The sequence below is a fragment of the Capra hircus genome, chromosome 13, assembly GCF_001704415.2.
Source record: "Capra hircus breed San Clemente chromosome 13, ASM170441v1, whole genome shotgun sequence".
In the NCBI taxonomy this organism is placed as follows: Eukaryota; Metazoa; Chordata; class Mammalia; order Artiodactyla; family Bovidae; genus Capra; species Capra hircus.
The window spans coordinates 6,357,093-6,380,711 of NC_030820.1; the positions used below are offsets into that span (position 1 = coordinate 6,357,093).

The window sequence follows — 23,619 nt, forward strand, 5'->3', positions numbered from 1 at the left end:
ATTTTTCTATTAAGAGCAATGCTCTGAACAACTTGATACGTGTGATACACATATCTTTGAGTCCTAGTGCTTATATAGGATAGATTCCTACAAGCAAAATCTTTGGATCAAATTGCACAAGCATTTTTATTTGACCAGTTAAAGCTTGTTAATTTCTCAAAGTTAGCAACAATTTGACACTCACTCTTGGATTTCCCAGGTGGTGCTAGTGGTAAAAGAACTCAATTGCCAATGTAGGAGACTTAAGCAACGTTTGTTTAATCCCTGGTTTGGGAAGATCCCCTTGAGGAGGGCATGGCAACCCACTTCAGTATTCTTGCCTGGACAATTCCATGGACAGAGGAGCCTGGCGGGCTACATCCCATAGGGTTGCAAAGAGGTGGGTATGACAAGCAGCTTGGCACACACAGCATACACGCGTCAGTGTACGGAAGTACCTATTTCCTTGAATCATTGCCAACATTGAAGGTTGCTGTGCTCTAGCATTTTTGTCATTCTTATAGCTCTTGGTGGACTTCTACACTTAAGAAGATAGATTTGCAATTTTTCACTTCTTTATACTTTAAAAGTGCTGATGTGCTGTTATAAAATGTTCATTTTTTAAATCAAAAAGCTTGCATGTTCCTATTTTGCCTATCAGAGTTTTATTACTATAACAGTTTTAGAATGTAACAGATATAGAAAGCAACCATCATCTCTCAGAAATATTTTCCAGTTCTTGTCCATATGCATTTGAATTTTATAAAGATATAGTTCTCGCATAGTGCAATTTTGTACTTTCAGTTTTTTACTATACATTACAAAATAAATACTGTCCTTGTCTTCCATTTTACCAGCTGCTTAATGTTTCATGGTGTATATCTGGGAACTAATTAATGATTCATCCATTGTTGACTGTCTGAGCTACTTTCTGGTTTAACATTTACAGATAACTATGAAGTTAAAATATTCATAAATATCAAACCATCCTTTTTACAGCAGGTTTTCCTTGGAAAATGTTCAAGGACAGAGCAGAATAAATGGGTTAAGAGACCTTGAGATAGAATGACACATTCTTTTCCAGAAGTGTAGTACCTATTCATCTGGGCACAAGCAGAGGGTTAGATTTCTGAATGACATGCAAAGATCTCTACATAAGAACTTTCTTGGCCATCTTTATTTTTCAACAGGTTTTTTTTTTTTTTAACATTTTAAAACCATGGTATTTGGAAGGGATTCTTAGATGAGGAAATGATTAGAAGAGAATGTAAGAGGAAATAACATGGCCTTGTTTATGTTCTATTTCTTGAATTGGAAACTGATTAGTCAGATGTGTTCAGTTTGTGAGAACTAGAAGAGATGGGGCACTTTTCTCTATGTGTGTTGTACATCGATAAATGTGTAAGAAACATGCTGCTGGAATTCCACGGGAATGTCTGTCACATTGCAGAAAGACACCTGAATGCTCTGGAGTACTTTGCCAAGCATCACTTTGGACTGAATTTGAATGCCTATATACATCATATATTTTGCGCCGCATACCGTCGAGAATGTTCCAAAGTCCTGCGGGGGTTAGGAAATTGCCCCAAGTCTCAGATGACCAAACATTCTTTGTTTCCTAAACTTTGGGAGCAATCTGAATGTGGCACCATCTGGAGAACCAGATCTGTCCACCAGGAGCTTACTATTTCTCAAATTAAACTTTGGGAAACGTATCTGGTGACAAAGCCCAGAAAGGTGAGATAAAGTTCTGAGATCCGCAGCTAACTCGCGGAAGAACTAGAACTAATCCCAAGCCTCCAGATCCCCAGAATGGGTTTTCCCCAACTTCTCTGCAGCCTGAGACCAGTGTTAGCCATATGGCTGTTGCTCGAACTCCGGCCAGGCCTGGAGTCAGCTGTGTTTTCAGTCCTTCCCCAAATCACTCTCAGCCTTGCCTCTTTGTTACTTTGGAACAGATAGTCTTCTCCTAGGAGAACCGTGGACTTTTTTTTTTTTTTTTTTTGGAGTATAATTGCTTTCCAGTGTTGTGATGGTTTCTGCTATAGAACCAAGTGAATCATACATACATCCCCTCCCTCTTGAGCCTCCCTCCTACCCGCTCAGCCTGCCCCATCACAGAGCACCGAGCTGAGCTCCCGTGGTGCACAGCGCCTTCCCTCTAGCGGGTCTGTTTTACACAGGGCAGTGAATATGAGTCAACCTTACTCTCGCAGTTCATCCCACCCTCCTCCTCCGCCCGTATCCGCATGCCCGTTCCCCACATCTGCATCTCTGTTCCTGCCCCGCAAATAGGTGCATCTGTACCATTTTTCTAGATTTGATATATATGTGGTATTTGTTTTTCTGCTTCTGACTTACTTTACTCTGTATGATAGACTCTTGGTCCATTCACACCACTACAAATGATCCAATGTTGTCCCTTTTTATGATTTAATAATATTCCATTATATATAAGTACCACATCTTCCCTATTCATTCATCTGTTGATGGACATTTGGGTTGCTTCTATGTCCTGGCTGTTGTAAATAGTGATGCGATGACGGTTTAAGTCCAAAGAAGACATGCAGATGGCCGAAAATCACCTGAAAAGATGCTCAATACCACTGATTACTAGGGAAACCCAAATCGACAGTGTAATGAGCTATCACCTCACTATGATTGTCAGAATGGCCATCATAAAAAATCTACAAACAATAAATGCTGGAGAAGGTGTGGAGAAAATGGAACCCTCTTGCGCTGTTGATGGGAATGTAAATGGATATAACCACTATGGAGGACAGTATGAAAGTGCCTTAAAAAACTGAAAGTAGAACTACCATGTTACCTAGCAATCCCGCTACTAAGCGTATACCCCAAGATAACCATGATTCAAAGAGAACCATGGATTTTATGCTTTGCACCTGTTGCTTCCTTCACCTAGAAGATCTTCCTGTGTTCAGTTCTTTGAATGTCTTACCTCCTTGAACATACTCCACATGGCACTCTAAATAAAGTAGTTTTTACAAATAAGGACTATCCCAAAACACAGATGCCGTATTTTCTCCCAGTTCTCATCAATTCCAAGCCCCATGTCTGACCCCCTCCCTCTTGAGGTCTCTGCGTTCTGCTGTGTTCCCACGGCACTTGTATATCTTCACAGTTTCATGCACTCTGGGGTGGGCAGTGAATCCTCTGCCCTTCCTTACAGCCCTCCGAACTAAGCTTTATTAATGTCTCCACTTAACGATGAATAAACAGAAGTTCAGAAAGGTGAATGGACTTGTCCAGAGTCACACCATATCATAATCCATACCACATCCTTTAGCCTCTGATTCTATAACCTCTTTCACTTAGTTGTCTAAATATTTACTTAGGATTTATTCAAAGTACATTAAACTGGATGCCCTGGGAATTAGAAAGGCTGTTCATAAACTACTTTTTATATGTTAGATAAATCTCTTCCACCTAATGTAGAAGCTCCTAAGTAGAAAAGAGTGAATCCTGCTTGGCAGCCTCTTCCACTGGCTAGCCCAGCCTGGGGCCTAGAATCAGTATGTACCTAATACCATGCTAATTACCTTAGGATCCTCTCAGCATGCCTGCAAGATAATAAGACGCCAATCAGCAATCAACCATTCTTTTCTGAGACTGATTTCAGGGTCTTTCATTTCCTGGTCATTCTTATTTTTCTTATTAGAAAAAAACTTTTCCTTGGGTTTTTTAAAATGATTTTTAAATTCAAACCAGACCTAAGCAAAAGTGGAAATTCCAACCTCCCGAAAAAGTATGGCAAGTCATTGACTAGTTTGTCATTAGAAATTCTTTTCTGAAATGGTAATAAGCATATCAAGTTTCAGGGAAAATATACAATAAATTTTTAAACATTAACAATTCATAAATGCCTTGAATTTTCAGAATAAAATTCAATGGCACCAACAGCGCAAATGAAAAATAAAAACAAGTAAACTAGACTTCATCAAAATTTTACAATTTTGTGTTTCAAAGAATACTATCAAAAAAGTAAAAAGATAACCTACTGAATGGGAGAAAATATTTGCCAATCATTTATATGACAGACTATTTGTAACTAGAATATATAAAGAATTCTTACAACCTAATAATAGGACAAATAATTTAAAAATAGAGGAGCTGAATAGAATCCTTCTTCCATAGAAGATATGCACATAATCAACAAGCTTATGAAAACATGCTCAATATCACTATTAATCAGGGAAATACAAATCAAAACCCTAGTGAGATACTACCTCATACCTGCTAGAATAACTGTAATAAGGGGGAAGAAAAAGAGAGATAATTAAAACTGCTAGTGTGGATGTAGAGAAATCGGAATGCTCATCTGTTGCAGCATGCAATAAAAACGATACACTCAGATGGAAAATAGTCTGGCAGTTCCTCAAATGTTAGAGTTAATATTGTTGTTGTTCTATCACTCAGTCATGTCTGACTCTTTGTGACCCTGTGGACTGTAGCACAGCAGGCTTCCCTGTCCTTCACTGTCTCCCAGAGTTTGTTCAAACTCATGTCCATGGACTTAGTGACGCCATCCAACCATCTCATCTTCTGTTGCCCTCTTTTCCTCCTCCCCTCAATTATTCACAGCACCAGGGTGTTTTCCAATGAGTCAACAGTTCACATCAGGTGGCCAAAGTATTGGAGCTTCAACTTTAGTATCAGTCATTCCAATGAATATTCAGGGTTGATTTCCTTTGGGATTGACTGGTTTGATTCCTGCTGTTCAAAGGAGTCTCAAGAGTCTTTTCCAACACCACAGTTTGAAAGCATCAATTCTTCAGTGCTTATCATTCTTTATAGTCCAACTCTCACATATGTACGTGACTACTGGAAAAACCATCAGTCAGTTCATTTCAGTTGCTCAGTCGTGTCCTACTCTTTGTGACCCCATGAATTGCAGCATGCCAGGCCTCTCTGTCCATCACCAACTCCCAGAGTTCATTCAGGCTCATGTCCATCGAGCCATCTCATCCTCTGTCGTCCCCTTCTCCTCCTGCCCCCAATCCCTCCCAGCATCAGAGTCTTTTCCAATGAGTCAGCTCTTCGCATGAGGTGGCCAAAGTACTGGAGCTTCAGCTTTAGCATCATTCCTTCCAAAGAAATCCCAGGGCTGATCTCCTTCAGAATGGACTGGTTAGATCTCCTTCCAGTCCAAGGGACTCTCAAGAGCCTTCTCCAACATCACAGTTCAAAAGCATCAATTCTTCCTCACTCAGCCTTCTTCACAGTCCAACTCTCACATCCATACACGACCACAGGAAAAACCATAGCCTTGACTAGACAGACCTTAGTCAGCAAAGTAATGTCTCTGCTTTTGAATATGCTATCTAGGTTGGTCATAACTTTTCTTCCAAGGAGTAAGCGTCTTTTAATTTCATGGCTGCAGTCACCATCTGCAGTGATTTTGGAGCCCCAAAAAATAAAGTCTGACACTGTTTCCACTGTTTCCCCATCTATTTCCCATGAAGTGATGGGACCAGATGCCGTGATCTTCGTTTTCTGAATGTTGAGCTTTAAGCCAACTTTTCCACTCTCCTCTTTCACTTTCATCAAAAGGCTTTTTAGCTCCTCTTCACTTTCTGCCATAACGGTGGTGTCATCTGCATATCTGAGGTTCTTGATATTTCTCCTGGCAATCATGATTCCAGCTTGTGCTCCTTGCAGCCCAGCATTTCTCATGATGTACTCTGCATAGAAGTTAAACAAGTAGGGTGACAATATACAGCCTTGACACACTCCTTTTCATATTTGGAACCAGTCTGTTGTTCCATGTCCAATTCTAACTCTTCCTTCCTGACTTGTATACAGATTTCTCAAGAGGCAGGTCAGGTGGTCTGGTATTCCAATCTCTTTCAGAATTTTCCACAGTTTATTGTGATCCACATAGTCAAAGGCTTTGGCATAGTCAATAAAGCAGAAATAGATGTTTTGCTGGAACTCTCTTGCTTTTTCCATGATCCAGCAGCTGTTGGCAATTTGATCTCTGGTTCCTCTGCCTTTTCTAAAACCAGCTTGAACATCAGGAAGTTCACAGTTCACATATTGCTGAAGCTTGACTTGGAGAATTTTGAGCATTACTTTACTAGTGTGTGAGATGAGTGCAATTGTGAGGTACTCTGAGCATTCTTTGGCATTGCCTTTCTTTGGGATTGGAATGAAAACTGACCTTTTCTTTGACTAAACCCACCTTTGTCAGTAAAGTGATATCTCTGCTTTTTAATATGCTATGTAGGTTTGTCATAGCCTTTCTTCCAAGGAGCAAATGCCATTTAATTCCCTGCTACAGTCACCATCCACAGTGATTCTGTATCCTAAGAAAATACAGTCTGCCACTGTTTCCATTTTCCCCACCTGTTTGCCATGAAGTGATAGGACTAGATACCATGATCTCAGTTTTTTTTAATATTGAGTTGTAACCCAGCTTTTGCACTCTCCTCTTTCACCTTCATCAAGAGGCTCTTTAGTTCTTCAGTTTCTGCCATAGGGTGGTGTCATCTGCATATCTGAGATCATTGATATTTCTCACAGCAATCTTGATTCCAGCTTGAGCTTCATCCAACCTGGGATTTTGCATGATGTACTCTGCATATAAGTTAAATAAAAAAGGTGAAAACATACAGTCTTGACATACCCCTTTCTTAACTGTAAACCATTCTATTGTTTCATGTCTGATTCTAACTGTTGCTTCTTGACCTGCATACATTTTTCTCAGGAGCCAGGTAAGGTGGTCTGGTGTTCCCATCTCTTTAAGAATTTTCCACAGTTTGTTGTGATCTGCACAGTCAAAGGCTTTGGTGTAGTTAATAAAGCAGAAGTAGATGTTTTTCTGGAACTCTTTTGCTCTTTCCATGATCCAACAGATGTTAGCAATTTGATCTCTGGTTCCTCTGCCTTTTCTAAATCCAGCTTGTATATCTGGAACTTCTCAGTTCAGGTACTATTAAAGCCTAGCTTGAAGGATTTTGAGCATTACATTGCTAACATGTGAAATGAGAGCAATTACATAGTAGTTTGAAGATTCTTTGTCATTTCCTTTCTTTGTGATTGGAATGAAAACTGACCTTTTCCAGTCCTGTGGCCACTGCAGAGTTTTCCAAATTTGCTGGCATATTGAGTGCAGCACTTTAATAGCATCATCTTTTAGAATTTTTATGTATGGTCTAGCAATTCCTCTCCTATGTGTATACTCAAAAGAAATAAAAATCTATATACAAATATTCACTGCAGCATTAGTCATAATAACCAAAAAGTGGAAACAATCCAAATATCCATCAACTGACATATGGATAAACAAAATGTGGTATGTTTATACAATGGAATATTCAACCTTAAAAAATTAATCAAGTAGTGGAAAAAAAAAAAAGCCATTCCCAAAAGAACACATATTGTGTTGGTTTTGCCATACATTGACATGAATCCACCAATACAGTATTGTAAAGTAAAAAAACTAAAATTTAAATTTTAAAAAATCAATTTAAAAATTTTTAAAAAAAGAACAGATATTGTATGATTCCATTGATATGAAACATTCAGAAAAGATAAAACTGTAGAGACCAAAAATTGGTGAATAGCTGTCTAACTAGAGGAAGATGGTGGGGAGGTAGGGGGGAGGGAAATTGAGAAATGAACGGTAACTTCTACGGGGTGTGGGGTTTCCTTTTAGAGTCATGAAGATGTTCTAACGTAGATTTGGTGATGATTGCACAACCCTGAGTGGAGTGAAGTCATTTTCCCTTAAATAAAGGAAATCAGTGAACTGTGTGCTATTCAGTTTCAAAACACTAGAAGAAAACATCTGATGACCTACTTCTGCCTTCAAAAGCTGCAAAGGTATAACTGATGTCCGTGTTACTTGTGGTCTGTTTCTATGAATTTTTTCAGACTTCCCCATGTACATGTGATATCTTCATACTCATCATCATACTACTGTGGCAAGAACTAGATATTAACTAGTTCAAAATGGAGTGAGGGAAAGTTGTCAGATTCCCAGAACTGGAAAAACAGGTTGAGTTTAGATTTGATATGTTGCCAACTTAAGTTTCCTTCACTAGCTCAGTCACAGGAGGGGAAAAAAAAAAAAAAAAGTAGCCATTTGGAAAAAGAAGATGATGTGTCAACCAATATCTTCTGGATGTTTAACCAATCTTGGTTACTGGGCAACCAACACCCTATTCAAAGGTCAAAACCCGGTTAATATACAACCTGACCTTCCCCACTTCCTTTCAGAGTAGAGTGGATTCATCACAGTGGGTTGTGTATGTTGTTGGTGCATGAGAGAAGACAAATCTGGGGAAGAAGGAGACTTACTATGATAATAAGAGTAACAATTTTATGATTCTATACAATGAATGCTATCCAGCAAGAAGAAGGAAAAAATTACAGTTACATGCAACTGTATCAAAAAACCTCACAATCATAATGTTGAGTAAAAGAAACAATCTCTGCTGCCAGAAGTCAAGATAATGACTACCCTTGGGAAAGTTAAGACTGGAGGGAGGCCAGGGCTAAACCATTCCCTTAAGTCTACTTATTCAATATATTTTCTCTATCTGGATGTTCAAGAAGAAACGCAGCTCTTCAAAATGTCGTGAACCACGAGATCAGGGCAGGAAAAAAACAATGAATACAAGCTAGTCTGAAGAAGGCCAGAATTCTTGTATACATTATAAGATACTTTATATGTTATACCACTACAGATACCATTTGACTTTGAATGACACCTTTCTTGGGGTTTGGCATGGTGAGAAAAAGGAAGATAATCAGGATTGACTGGCTGATTTTGAATCTGAATACCAAGCATTATCTTTTGTGCTTTTCTCTTTCCTCCGTAGAAAAGAATAATTCATTTGATCAGCAGTTACTCATTAATTGTGTTGTCATCTATTCCTTTTCTGAAAAATATTTGTTTAGACCTTTTAATTTTAAGGAATAAATTATATTTTACACGTACATTCCTTGCCTTCACAGTTAGATTCTTAATTGCTGGCAAGCGGGCAAGTCTCTTCAGTTGTGTCTGACTCTTTGTGACCCTCTGGACCATAGCCTGCCAGGCTCCTCTGTCTATGGGATTCTTGAGGCAAGAATGCTGGGATGGGTTGCCGTTTCCCTCTCCAGGGGATCTTTCCAACCCAGGGATCGAACCCACATCTTTTGCAGCTCTTACATTGCAGGCTCATTACCACTGAGCCACCAGGGAAACATCTTGATAGCTAACCACTTATTATTCCTTGATTCTTGAGAGTCCCCTGGCCTGCAAGGAGATCAAACCAGTCCATCCTAAAGGAAATCAGTCCTGAATATTCATTGGAAGGACTGATGCTGAAGCTGAAACTCCAATACTATGACCACCTAACATGAAGAATTGACTCATTGGAAAAGACCCTGATGCTTAGAAAGATTGAAGATGGGAGGAGAAAGGGACAGCAGAGGATGAGATGCTTGGATGGCATCACCTTTGTGATGGACTTGAGTTTGAGTAGGCTCTGGGTGCTGGTGATGGACAGGGAAGCCTGGCATGCTGCAGTCCATGGGGTCGCAGAATCAGACACGACTGAACAACTGAACTGAACTGAGCTGATTCCTTGATTCAACTGACGTGCATTACCCAGATCCTACAGGCATAAAGTAGATACAAAAATTATTGGCTCAGCAGTCTTCATTTCTTACCAAATGTTGCTTTGAATTTAAATATCCAAAGCTAACAGTTTGCTTTTTCTTGAAAATGCTTTAAATGAGGACCCTAAGGTCTTCCAATACTTTAAAACTTACAGGAGGATTGCATGTGTAATCCTAAGAAATTTTAACCTTAACGCTGTTCAGGGTAACAGGGTCAAGGGGTTAAAAACATGCTTGATAACTATTGAAAACACAGCTGTCTTACAGAGTGTTTTTTTAACTACCTGGGACCTAAAATTAAACAAACCATTCTCTGAGCCTCCATTTTTAATGTGCCAAATAGAAACTTTACTACCTATCATTGTGAAGATTATTTTGAAGACTAAACGAAATGTGGAAGAACCCTGAGAAACTGTTGGGAATATTGCTGATGGAGCAAAAAGAGGATGAGTGTGGCAGTTTAGACACTAAAGAAAGAGTTTTTTATGACAAATGGCAATAGTATAATCTTCAAAAGAAAAAAGCTTAATTCCCAAACTTTGTTTTCAAATGAAATTTCATAAAATGAGCACATCAAGGATTTTATTCAATCTATCATCAATAATCAACAGTAGTATGTTAAGTGGGTCAAAGGAGAATTTGAATAATGGACAAATATTGATGTAGATAGATATAAATGGAAATGAATTTTCTAATAAGTATAAAATGGAGTAGTGTCTTCTAAGGTGATGCAATATAATGTTTAGGGTAATCTTTTCAAATTGGCAGAAATGATTATATCTCTACCAGTCAATATTTATTTGCATTGCTAGCCACAAGAATCATCATAGCCTTTGCTATCAGTTTTCTACATATTGACTTCTACCCCTACAGAATTGTAAAATAGTAAACATAAAATCAATCAAAAAGCTTGCAGAATCAAATGTTCTTCTCAGAATTCACAAACTGTGAAAGGACACTGCATAATTTTTCTCACTTATTTCCAAGTCATGAGCATTTTTTTCTTACAAACTTATATACAGCATACTTCAGTGTATGCAGCTGAATGGAAACAATGTGAAATACTTAAACTCACACACATCCATTTCAGATACTATAGTGGGACATTATGTTTGCTTGCTTTCTTCGTATGTGTTCATTTGTTTGTATGTTGTAAGGTACGTAGGTGAATAAGTGTTCTAAAGGATTATTCTGATATATGTTATTCTAAAACATATGGATTATTATTAGAATAATACATTAACTAATGGGCATCATCACAGTCCTCCCCATCCCTCATCCTAGCTGTTAAAATGTTCTATTCTCATTGAACTAAGAGGGAGAGCTTACAAAAAAAGAATGCAGAGGAATAAAAAGAATAAATAAATAAACTATTCTGGACTTCTGTGTTCCAAAAGTGAGGTGCTTAGGGGAACATAAAAACACTCACATGAATGACAGCAGCAGGTTTGGGGAGAGAGGGGTGTTCTGGGGGACTAGAGGAGAGATGCTTCGAGGTTCAGAAGAGGGTGATTAGAAGGGAAGTAAGGCGAGCGGAGGCGCAGATGGGCGGCAGTGAGAGGGGCTTGTCCTGCACCCCGGGCAGTGCCGCTTAGCAGGAGACACTCCCTTGAGCAGGAACCTAGGTGAATGGGGCCCTGGGAAAGTTTGTAAGGACCCCCAACTCCTAGTCTGGCAGAGGGAGCAGAATGACTTCTTTGCTTTCCCACATAACGCAGGGAAAGCATAGAGAAATCTGAAATGTGCCAGAATTGAAGTGGGCAGAAGGGCAGAATTAGAAGATACCCGATAGCATATATCAAGGACCAAGTGAAACAGGAGGGAAGGGGGCAGTTCATGTGTGTTTGCTAAGTCACTTCAGTACAGTCTGACTCTTTGTGACCCTATAGACTGTAGCCTGCCAGGTTCTTCTGTCCATGGGACTCTCCACGCAAGAATGCTGGAGTGAGTTGCGATGCCCTCCTCCAGGGGATCTTCCCAGCCCAGAGACTGAACCCGTGTCTGTTATGTCTCATGCATCAGCAGGTGGGTTCTTTACCACTAGTGCCACCTGGGAAGCCCCAAAGACAGGGTACAACTTTTGAAAGAGTGATATGGCCCAGGGACACAAAATAACCTGATTAGAACCAAATGGGTCCAAGATAGCCAGCAAGTTGACCTCCACTAGACCTTGAGCCTCAGCATATGCTCACTGTGACACATCAGCAAGCTACATGACCTCCCACAGGCACCATGAGGGTTCCAACCATCAAAGATCAAAACGTGGATGGTGGCCCAATTCTTGGAAATCTCTGCCCCTTCCCCAAAATAGCTTGAATGATCCTGCCACTCATTCAGTTCAGTTCAGTTCAGTTCAGTCTCTTCAGTTCAGTTCAGTTCAGTCGCTCAGTCATGTCCGACTCTTTGCGACCCCATGAATCACAGCACGCCAGGCCTCCATGTCCATCACCAAGTCCCGGAGTTCACTCAGACTCACGTCCATCGAGTCCGTGATGCCATCCAGCCATCTCATCCTCAGTTGTCCCCTTCTCCTCCTGCCCCCAATCCCTCCCAGCATCAGAGTCTTTTCCAATGAGTCAACTCTTCTCATGCGGTGGCCAAAGTACTGGAGCTTCAGCTTCAGCATCATTCCCTCCAAAGAAATCCCAGGGCTGATCTCCTTCAGAATGGATTGGTTGGATCTCCTTGCAGTCCAAGGGACTCTCAAGAGTCTTCTCCAACACTGCAGTTCAAAGGCATCAATTCTTTGGCGCTCAGCCTTCTTCAGAGTCCAACTCTCACATCCATACATGACCACAGGAAAAACCATAGCCTTGACTAGACGGACCTTAGTCGGCAAAGTAATGTCTCTGCTTTTGAATATGCTATCTAGGTTGGTCATAACTTTTCTTCCAAGGAGTAAGCGTCTTTTAATTTCATGGCTGCAGTCACCATCTGCAGTGATTTTAGAGCCCCTCAAAATAAAGTCTGACACTGTTTCCACTGTTCCCCATCTATTTCCCATGAAGTGATGGGACCGGATGCCATGATCTTCGTTTTCTGAATGTTGAGCTTTAAGCCAACTTTTTCACTCTCTTCTCTCACTTTCATCAAGAGGCTTTTTAGTTCCTCTTCACTTTCTGCCATAAGGGTGGTGTCATCTGCATATCTGAGGTTATTGATATTTCTCCTGGCAATCTTGATTCCAGCTTGTGTTTCTTCCAGTCCAGCATTTCTCATGATGTACTCTGCATAGAAGTTAAATAAGCAGGGTGACAATATACAGCCTTGACATACTCCTTTTTGTATTTGGAACCAGTCTGCTGTTCCATGTCCAGTTCTAACTGTTGCTTCCTGACCTGCATACAGATTTCTCAAAAGGCAGGTCAAGTCATGTCCAACTCTTTAAGACTGCATGGACTGTAGCACACCAGGCCTCCCTGTCCATCACCAACCCCTGGAGTTTACTCAAACTCATGTCCATTGAGTCAGTGATGCCATCCAACCATCTCATCCTCTGTCGTCCCCTTCTCCTCTACCTTCAATCTTTCCCAGCATCAGGGTCTTTTCCAGCGAGTCAGTTCTCTGCATCAGGTGGTCAAAGGATTGGAGTCTCAGGCTGCTTCTTCCTTCTGCGATGACCCACACCCTGTCTATGGAGTGTGTTTCTCTCTAAATAAATCCACTTCTCCGGTATCACTGTCTCTCACTGAATTCTTTCTGTGATGAGACAACCAGAACCCAAGAACCTGAGCCTCAGTAAGTCCAGATACCAGGTAGGTGGTTCTCATTAAAATATTGTGGGTAAGAGTCCCAAGCAGCGTTTTGGCTGGGTTCGAGTCCCAGCGCATGAGTTCAAGTCCCAATCTGAGGTGAATGGTTTCACAAAGATGTTGACATTCTCGAAGTCTGCTGTCTCCATCACAACCTGATCTCACGAAAGCTCCTCATAACTGGATTGCCGGACTGAGATTATCTTAACCACCTGATGGAAGGAAGAGACGGTGCTCAAAATTAAAAGTGAGCAGTAGGAAAAGGTTATATTTGGGCACAGCTGAGTCATGGGCTGTTATTTATGTGCTGTACATACGGCGGCTGTCCACCACAGCGCAGTGAGCTCAGCCCTCGGCACGTCCGTCATTACTGCGCATCATGACTCTGCACCCTGTTACCAGGTAAGGGGTCCTGCTCAGCTGTTGGGTGGTGCTTCAGTGGGCACCACCCACAAGCAACCAACTGTTAAGAAACAACAGTTAGTAAAGGGATTCAGACCACAGTGGAAGGGTGGTCGTAAGGTGGAGAGTCAGGTAAGAGGCAGACCCTGGCCTTCTGCCTGAGGCCCTGCAGCTCACCCAGCCTTGGGCCAGTGGGTAAGCTGAAGGGCCTGGGGAACAGACTGGGAATTACTCCCTGCAGGGCTCCAGAGCCCTCACTAAGGCCCTCCACCAGCCTTGGCCCAGCCCATGAGGCAGTGGTGAACCTCTCTCCAATCTGGGCAGCCTGAGGCCACTGAGAACCAGTTGGGCTGGATGGCTGACTCCCTTGGGGATGACAGCTCAGCAGAGTGTGGGAACCGGGCCCTGCCGGGCCCTGAAGGAGCGGCCAACTGCATCCTCTTAGCCAAGACTGGGATCATGGAGCGGGAAAGTTGCGCATTGGGACTTTTGCCCTTCCTTGTCAGGACAGAGAGTAACATTCATTTGATAGAAATTTATAGGAACATTGTTACCTGACCATGGTCTGACCTCAAGAACAAACATCTGACATCAAGAAGTCTGCAACAACGAACCCCTCCCTCCCTCACCGTTTCCTTTTAAAGGGGCTTGCTGAGAGCTTTCAGTCACTGTGGAGTTCTTAGGGCATGAGCCACCCATTTCCTTGTATGAACCTGCAGTCAATTCTTCTCTGTTCCAGTCTCTAATGTTTTGGTATTGATTGGCCTCACCGTGCTTGGGGCACATGGATTTGAGATTTGGTAACAGCTGTGCTTAGAGAGGTTTAGCCCGCCAACAGGCCCAAAGCTCGATCTCCAAGGATCCACAGTCCTGAACCTCTTATTACCAGCATCAGAAAGGCTTAGCCACACGCCTCTTGGAAGCTTAGAAAATTTCTCCATCCCAAGGCATAGAATAACCTGAGGACTCACCTTCAGGGTCAGGCCACCAGAGGGTGGATTTATCTTTTGAGAATCTGGAACCAGATAGACTTTTTCTTTTAACTGGAAGCTAATTACTTTACAATATCATGGTGGCTTTTGCCATACATTTACATGAATCAGCCATGGGTGTATATGTGATCCCCATCCTGACCCTCCCTCCCACCTTCCTGGAACCAGATAGATTTTTAAACTGCCCAGTAAGGGTGTAAAGTGACCCAGTCATGCTCAGGAGTCCAAATATATTACCTAGGAGAGACAGGAGATATAAACGCCTTTCATGGAGTCTTCACATTCAAGAAGTTTGGAAATAGGTTTTAAACAACAGTATTTTATGAATATTTTTAAGGGACTACTTCCCTAGCATTCCAGTGGTTATGACTCCAGGCCCCCAACATAGGGAGCCCAGGTTCAATCCCTGGTCAAGGAACAAGATCGTGCATGCTGAAACGAAGATCAGGCACAGCAAAATTTTAAAAAATTGGCATTGACATATACCCACTGGTATATTTAAAATGAATAAGCAACTAGGTCCTCCTGTGTAGCACACATGGAACTCGGTACAATGACGTGTGGCAGCCTGGGGGGAGGGGACGCTGGGGGGGATGGATACACATGTATGTATGGCTGCGTCGCTTAGCTGTGCACCGAAAGCGCTCACAATGTTTCATCAGCTATTCTCCAGTATAAAATTTAAAGTTTAAAAAAAAATTAAGAGCCTTGTATCCTTCCTGCTTTGCTGCCACCATGATGTGGCAATGAGCACTTTGCCATGACTGTGGGAAAGATTGCCCAGGGCCAGACTCTGGACTGTCTGTGGTGAGATGTCTAACAGTCACCAAAATCTACTCTTCTCTCTTCTTCCCAGATGCACAGCTAGCTTCATGGCATTTCCCAGCCTCCTTTACTGTGAAGTATGGCCAGGTGCCTGAACTGCAGCCAGCAGAATTAGGAAAACAAGATGTGTGTCACTTCCAGGCCTGACCCATAAAACTCTCCCAGGGACGCTGTTCTTGCTGTGCCTTTTCTCTTATGGTCAAGGGAAGGGAGTGGATCACAATGGCCTTGGAAGGCACGATCTGATATGGCCTGGGTCACTTCAGTGGGCCTCACCCTTGAGCTGAGTTGTATGGTTCCTGTCAATGCCCAGGGCCCTGGTTTCCAGGGCCCTAACGATTTGCAGTCACGGTCCCCAGTGGAGCCTTCTCAATGGATGACCTCATATCACTGACTAAGCTTAGCTTGTGATCTTTGTACCTTTCTTCCTTAACTCCACAAATATTATGATATTCTCACTAACTTTATTTATGGTGGCTCAGTGGTAAAGAACCTGCCTGTCAGTGCACAAGACTCAGGTCCAATCCCTGGGCTGGGAAGATCCCCTGGAGAAGGACACAGCAACCCACTCCAGTGTTCTTGCCTGAGAAATGCCATGGACAGAGGCGGCTGGTGGCTTACAGTCCATGAGGTCGCAAAGAGTCAGACACGACTGAGTGACGAGCAACAACAGTGTTTGTGAGTAAAGGAGGAAGAGAGACTCAAAACTTCTATACCGCATGCTTTCCGGTGTCCACTCACATAATCCATGTAGCAGCCCTGGAGGCCGTGATCATCTTTTATAGATGGAAACAAACAAGATTCAGAGAAACACATTCACTCAACCCCAGCAATGCTAGTTATCTATGCCACTCAGCCTTCACAAGATACATATAACTAAAATCAAAGTTGAGGCTGTTTCATTGGACAAAGACCATTCAGGTCACTGTTTATTCACATCCATTCTATTTTCTACCTTCTAAACTTGCAGGCAAAACAAAGCTACATGACGCATGTGCTGTAATGTGGAGCATCAGCACCACTGTGTGCCAGGAGCATGCATCTGTATTTTAACAATGACGTAACTACCTGATGGTACGTGACTCCTGCAAGAATGTGACAAGAGCTGAAAAAAGGAAGGAGACTGTTTTGAATTCTGAATGCTCTTGAGTTAATTCTTATCACATACTTGTGGTTTGGCACCATATCCAAGAGCTTGGAGACAAATAGACAAATGCTCGTGATGCCTGGTTACTATGTAATGTTTCTGAGTCTCTCCCTTCCCTTTCCTAGGACAAGTGTCCCCTCAGGTCTGAAGGTAAATGGCCTGTGAAATGAATAACATGTTCTGACTCAGTCAGTCCAATGGTTCACAAGCTTGATTGGATGCTTGCTTATGCCTTTATATTACACTTAGCACTAGAAGGAGTGGGTTAAGAGCTTAAAGTAAACACAGTTTTCCCTCTTCAATCACAAGACATTTAATTCTCCCAAAACCCTCTTGATAAAAAACACACACAAATTGGAATCTTAAAGTTCAAAGAACCTTGCGTGCAGTCACTCAGTCACGTCTGACTCTTTGCGACGCTATGGACTGCACCCCACCAGGCTTCTCTGTCCAAGGGATTTCCCAGGCAAGAATACTGGAGAAGGTTGCCATTTCCTTCTCCAGGGGATCTTTCTGACCCAGGGATCAAACCCACATTTCCTGCATCTCCTGCATTCATTCGCAGATTCTTTTCCACTGAGCCACCCGGGGCAGCCCTTCAGCCCTTGATAAAATTCATTGGATTCATTGAATTGTTCAAACAAAGCTTAGAGTTTGAAAAAAACCATTCAAACCCTTAAGATCTGTGTATTTAACTATCTGTAAATTCTACCTTAAAAAAAAAAAAAAAGAACAACAACAAACAAATCTTAATGGGATATCACTATGCACTCACCCGAGAGGTTAACACATTTAAAAGACTGACAATACTGAATGTTGCTAAGGATGTAGAACACCCAGAATGCTCATGGTCCAAACACCTGGAATACTTGTCAATATCATCCAAAGATGAGTATGTGCACACTTTATGTCCCAGTGATCCCATTCCATAGATACTCAACATTAACGTATGTATATGGTTACAGACAGCTACACTGGAAAATTCACAGTGGCAACATTAGTTAAAACAATCCAAATGGCCACCATGTAATGAATAAATAAATGGTGGTATGTTCATAAAATTGAAACTCTATACAAGTGAGAATGAACAAGTTATTGGTACAAAAGGAAAATCTCTTAAGGCAATAAATGACTGAAGGAAGCAGACACAAAAGAATGTATTCTGTATAATTCTCTCTGTGTCAGATTTAGAGGCAGAACAAATCTGCGATATGGAAATGGAGACACTGTTTTCTGTGGGAGAGAAGGGAATGTGAGTGTGGAGAGCATGAGAAGAGGTCTGCATGCTAGACATGTCCTATTTCTTGATCTGATTGTAGTTTCCAGAGAAGTTCACTTGTTGAAGTGTTCTTTTTTTTTTTTTTTAGACCCACAATCGAAGAGATAACTTTATTAGTTTCTTCAACAAGAGACAGTAATATCAACTTTTTTAAAACAGAAATCTTAGGTAATTTGAGAGGCCAAACAGATCCAAAGAAGAAAGATGATAAACAGTTAAATTAATCAAAAGGCACTACACCACCACCTAAAACCTACTACTGCAGTGGTAGTGGGCTAAGGAAGATTAAGCTACAGCAGAATCATCTCATGTTAATGTTACAGATCTTAGAGCAGGAATTGAGTTTGCTTTCCAGAAAACTACGGCACAACAATCACTTGGGACCAAGTGGATATTTGGTCAGGAAAAGAAGATCAGGCCAAATGGAAAGGAATAGGGACAAAAAAAGAATCCAAGTGACAGAATCCAAGCAAAGGGTGATGGATCAGGCTTTTTCCTCCCAAGAATCATTTGCTCTATGGTGGGTTGCTTCCCCTCAGGCTCCTGCCCTAGGGCTTCTCCAGCCTTACAGGGGCTCAGCAACCAGATCTGGGTTTGGGTTGCCCTAGGTTCTTGCATAATTTAGTACAGACTTTGGAGAACTTATCACACATTGCGGGGTGGCGGGGGGTGGGGTGGGGTGCTGAAGCATTCACATGCAAAGTAGTCTGAGCTTCCCCAAACATATTTGGACACTCTACACAAAGCTTTCCAAAGTCCGACATCTTGTAGAAGCTGAACAGTTAAAGCTGCAAGGCTCACAAGATCAAAGAAGCCAGGATGAGACAATACAGGTAGAAAATCCCAGTGGCTACTGTCACTCTATATTTCTCTAACGTATTGGGTTGACCAAGAAGTTCATTCAGGTTTTCCCATAAGCTGTTAAGGAACAACCTAAATGAACTTTTTGGCCAACACAATAGTAGTATCGCTCATATAACTGATGCGGGATGTAGAGAACTACACTGCAACAAGCTGGGTCTTCTGCTGGATTTTTCATCAAATACCAAAGAAATAAACAAGGGATGGGGCTCACTTTATTTCTGAAAAGCCTCAGGAGTTACTCTATTATAAAGGGACATGGCTGAACAGATAGGAGACGGATTCTCCATTGTGAGTTCTCCTGATGGCTTCCGCGAGGATCATGGAGATGTCGGTCACCTGTATTTTGGAGCAATGCTTCATCTTATCCTCCTGAGGTATGGCATTGGTGACTACTACTGCTTCAAAGCATGCATTATTAATGCGAGAAACGGCTGGGCCAGAAAAGATTCCATGAGTCAGGACAGCATAAACCCTGGTGGCTCCAAGGGAGAGAAGTTTGTCAGCTGCATGTCAGATTGTGCCACAAGTGTCAGCCATGTCATCCACGAGGATGGCACACGGTCCTTCACGTCCCCTACGAGCACCACGCGGTCCACTTCATTGGCCTTCTTCCGTTCTTTGTGAATCAAGGCAAAGTCCACATTCAACCGGTCTGCGATGGAAGTCACTCTCTTTGCTCCTTCAGCATCAGGTGAGACAACTGTGCAGTTCCTCCACTCAGAGGTGTTCTCCCTTATCCACTTGAGGACCGCTGGCTCTGCATACAAATTGTTGATATCAAAAAAGCCCTGAATTTTAGAAGCATGAAGGTCCATGGTGATAATATGATCCGCGCCTGCTACAGAGAGCATATTTGCAACCAGCTTGGCTGAGATTGGAGCCCGGCTCTTATCCTTCTTATCCTGCCGGGCATAAGGGAAGCACAGGATGACTGCAGTAACCCGGCTGGCTGAAGCAATCTTGCAGGCGTTAATCATAATCAAAAGTTCCATGAGATTGTCATTGATTTCACCGCAGCCACTCTGAACAATGTAGACATCCTCTCCACGAACACTTTCTCCAGTCTCCACACAGGTCTCCTGGTTGCTGAATTTCTTAGTTCCAGGCCCAGGTGGTCGGCAATCTTCTGGGATAGATCCTGGTGGGAGCTGCCGCTGAAGATTTTCGGCGTCTTGGCCAACTACCCTAGGCTCTCTTTGCTTAACGATCACTGCTGCTGCCGCTGAGACCTGAACGGAGCTGGCCCAGAGACTCAGTACTAAGCACTCACGTTTCTACTCAGCCATCTTCAGTGTTCTTTGGTGTATGAATATTAGATTGCTATTAAAAAAAAAAAATTCCCCAAAGTAGTTTGGGATAGTCAGTTTGAGAATGAACCTATGGAAGCCTTTAAAAAATATGCATTTACTGTATTCCTTCAAAACTAAAAACAATAAACTAAAGATACACTCTGTGATTTTTTTTTTAAATCTATTTCAAGTTAGTAGTTATAGGTACTGTGGTAGGCGGCGCAATGGCCACCCAAAGACGTCCATACCATCATCCCTGAAACTTGTAAATATGTTATCGAACACAGTAAAAAGGATTTTATGAAGTGATTGAAATTATTCTGACATTATCTTGGAGTATCCAGATCATCACAATCTAATCACATGACTTCTTGAAAGCAGAGAACTTTCCCAGCTGTAGTCAGTCAGAGATGCCATATTGCTGGCTTTGAGGTGGAGGAAGGGGGCCATAAGCCAAGGAACACGGATGGCCGCTAGGAGCTTGAAAAGCCAGTGAAACAGATTCTCTCTAGAGCCTCTGATACCTATTTTCAAAAATTAATTTTTACTGGAGTATATTTGCTTTACAATGCTGTGTTATTTTCCACTATAAGGCAAAATAAATCACTATAAGTATACACACACACCCCTCTTTTCTGGATTTCCTTCCCACCTAGTTCATCACAGAGCAATGAGCTATACAGTAGGATCTCATTAGTTATCCATTTTATATATAGTGTCAATTGTGCGTGTGTATATATATTTGTCAATCCCTGCTGATACCTTGATTTTAGCCCGGTGAGAGCCATGTCAGAGTCCTGACTTACAGAACTGCAAGGTGATGAATCTGTGTTGTTTCAGCCGAGTCTTTGATAATTTATTACAGCAGAAATAGAAAACTAATAAAGACACTGAGCACATAATTTCCATTTATCATCCCTTGGTAGCTAAAAGCAGGATCTCTGCCCAGGAAAGCTTTAAAGAGAGGATAAATCCATTTTACTTTTTCTCCAAAAAAAAATACATGCTACAAGAATCTGTGGAGCTTGCTCTTCATTCAAATGAGGGCTTTTATGATATTGTAACTCAAAATGCATGGCTTTCCTTCCCCTGACTAAGGTGTAGAGACCTTCTCACAAATATCTGACAAACATTTCCTGTAGGAAGCACAAGAACACAGCTTTCCTGTCTCTCTCTCAAATTTATTGACATTTTATTCAATGAACATATTGAGGTTTTTCACATGCTATCTCTCCTAATATTCAGGGCAATCTGATGTCATAATTCAAAAGATCCAATCGGACCTCTGATCAACTAACTGGGCCCTGTTTGTCTTTGTTTAGGTTTCCCCCAAATAGACTCTGAGACAAGGATTCGGATGCAAGCGGTTTATTTGGGGGTGTTTTCAAGAAGAATGATAGGTAAAACCAGGAAAGGAGGAAAGCTAACAATAGATGCTTTCACATGAGGGTTACTGTCAGAGGGAAAGGGGCACAATCCCTCTGGGACTCTAGAGAGACTGTGAACACCCCTCAGAAACATCCCATAGAGAAGAAAAGTATGGGGCTTTTATAGACAGCTCCTTGCCCTCGTTGGCTGACGATTGCTCCCAGGGATGTGACTCCCCAGCACATCTGGCCTCGTTGCACAAGCGGAACACACGCTGTGGTCAGAGAACCTGCTCAGGCGCAGATAGATGCAGGAAGCAGCTGGCAGATCAGAGGACTGTCTGTTGGAAGCCAGAAGCAGTGACTGCATCTGCAACGGTGGGTATGACTTGCTTCAAGCAAAGCTGTGTGTGTGTGCATGCTCAGTCGTGTCTGACTCTTTGTGACCCCATGGACTGTAGCCCACCAGGTCCCTCTTGTCCATGGAATCTTTCAGGCAAGATTACTGGAGTGGGTTGCCATTTCCTACCCCAGGGGATCTTCCAGACTCAGGGATCAAACCCTCATTTCTTGCATCTCCTGCATTAACAGGCAAATTCTTTACCACTAGCACCACCTGGGAAGCCCTCAAGCAAAGATGCATGTATATTTAATCGCTCAGTCGTGTCTGACTCTTTGCAACCCCGTGGAATATAGCCCTCCAGGCTCCTCTGTCCATGAAGTTCTTCAGGCAAGAATGCTACAGTAGGTTGCCATTTTCTCCACCAGGGGATCTTCCTGAGCCAGGGATCAAACCTCGGTCTCCTGAATTGCAGGCAGATTCTTCACTGTCTGAGCCACCAGGGAAGCCACTAGGGAAGCAAAGGTAGGTAGTGATAAATATGTTATTCTTGACTTTCTCAATCACAGTGGTGTGCAAAACCCAGATGCGTCAGAACTACACTTCACTTGACCTTGGTTAAAAGTAGCAGTTTCCATCAGAGAGCAGACAAATTAATGCAGCCACTTTCTGGGGTTTCTCTGAGAATTTCAGTGACTTCTTGGTCAATTCCGATTTCCAGTTTGGTGACAAGTTTCCAGCTTGCTCATGTGTTTTCCCCTTGTCCCTCTCTCTCTCTGTTCTAATAGCCCACTCTGGAAGGAGCAGAAAGTGAGCAACCTTCTTTTCGTTCCCCTGGGTTTCCATGTCTGGCCTGCCGTGCTGTCTGCTCCGTCTCACTCTCTGCAACAGGGAAGCACGGGGCTTCCCCAGTGGTGTGCTGGATGTTCTCTGGCACCAACACGCACTTCCAGGCAGCCTGCTGCTGACTAGCCTCCAGGACACAGCAGCAGTCCCTTTCTAGCCATTCTGGGTACTCACTAACAGCCTCCTGGATTTCCTGGCAGCCTTGAAGGCACTAACGACTTCATAGTTGCTTCTCAGCCCTGCTTGGAACCCACAGAAGTATCCAGATTTCCTCCCACTCCCTTGGAGAGCAGAGGATATCAAGAATGCTATAAGCAATCCCCTCCCTGGGCATCTATCTGGATAGAACTATAGTTCACAAAGGTACATGCCCCTATATGTCTATGGCAGGATAATTCACAACAGCCAAGACGTGGAAACCAGCTAGATGCCCGCTGACAGATGAATGGATAAAGAGGCTGTGGTGCATACATACACTGGCATAGTACTCAGCTGTAAAAGATGTGAAATAATGCCATTGGCAGCAACATGGACGGACCTAAGCAGCAGTCCCTAACCTTTTTGGTACCAGGGACCTGTGTCGTGGAAGACAATTTTTCCCCAGACTCAGGCTGGGGATGGTTTTGGGGTGATTCAAGCACTTTACATTTATTGCACACTATATTTCTATTATCATTACATCGGCTCCACCTGAGGTCATCAGGCGTTAGATCCCAGTGTTTGGAGACCCCTGAAATAGAGATTTATTCTGCCTTATTGACTATGCCAAAGCCTTTGACTGTGTGGATCACAATAAACTGTGGAAAATTCTGAAAGAGGTGGGAATACCAGACCACCTGACCTGCCTCTTGAAAAATCTGTATGGAGGTTAGGAAGCAACAGTTAGAACTGGACACAGACCCACAGA

General features: G+C 42.4%; 1 pseudogene; it reads right to left on the reverse strand.

Annotated features, from left to right (window-relative positions):
• Positions 19,114-23,412, reverse strand: LOC108637349 (annotated as a pseudogene).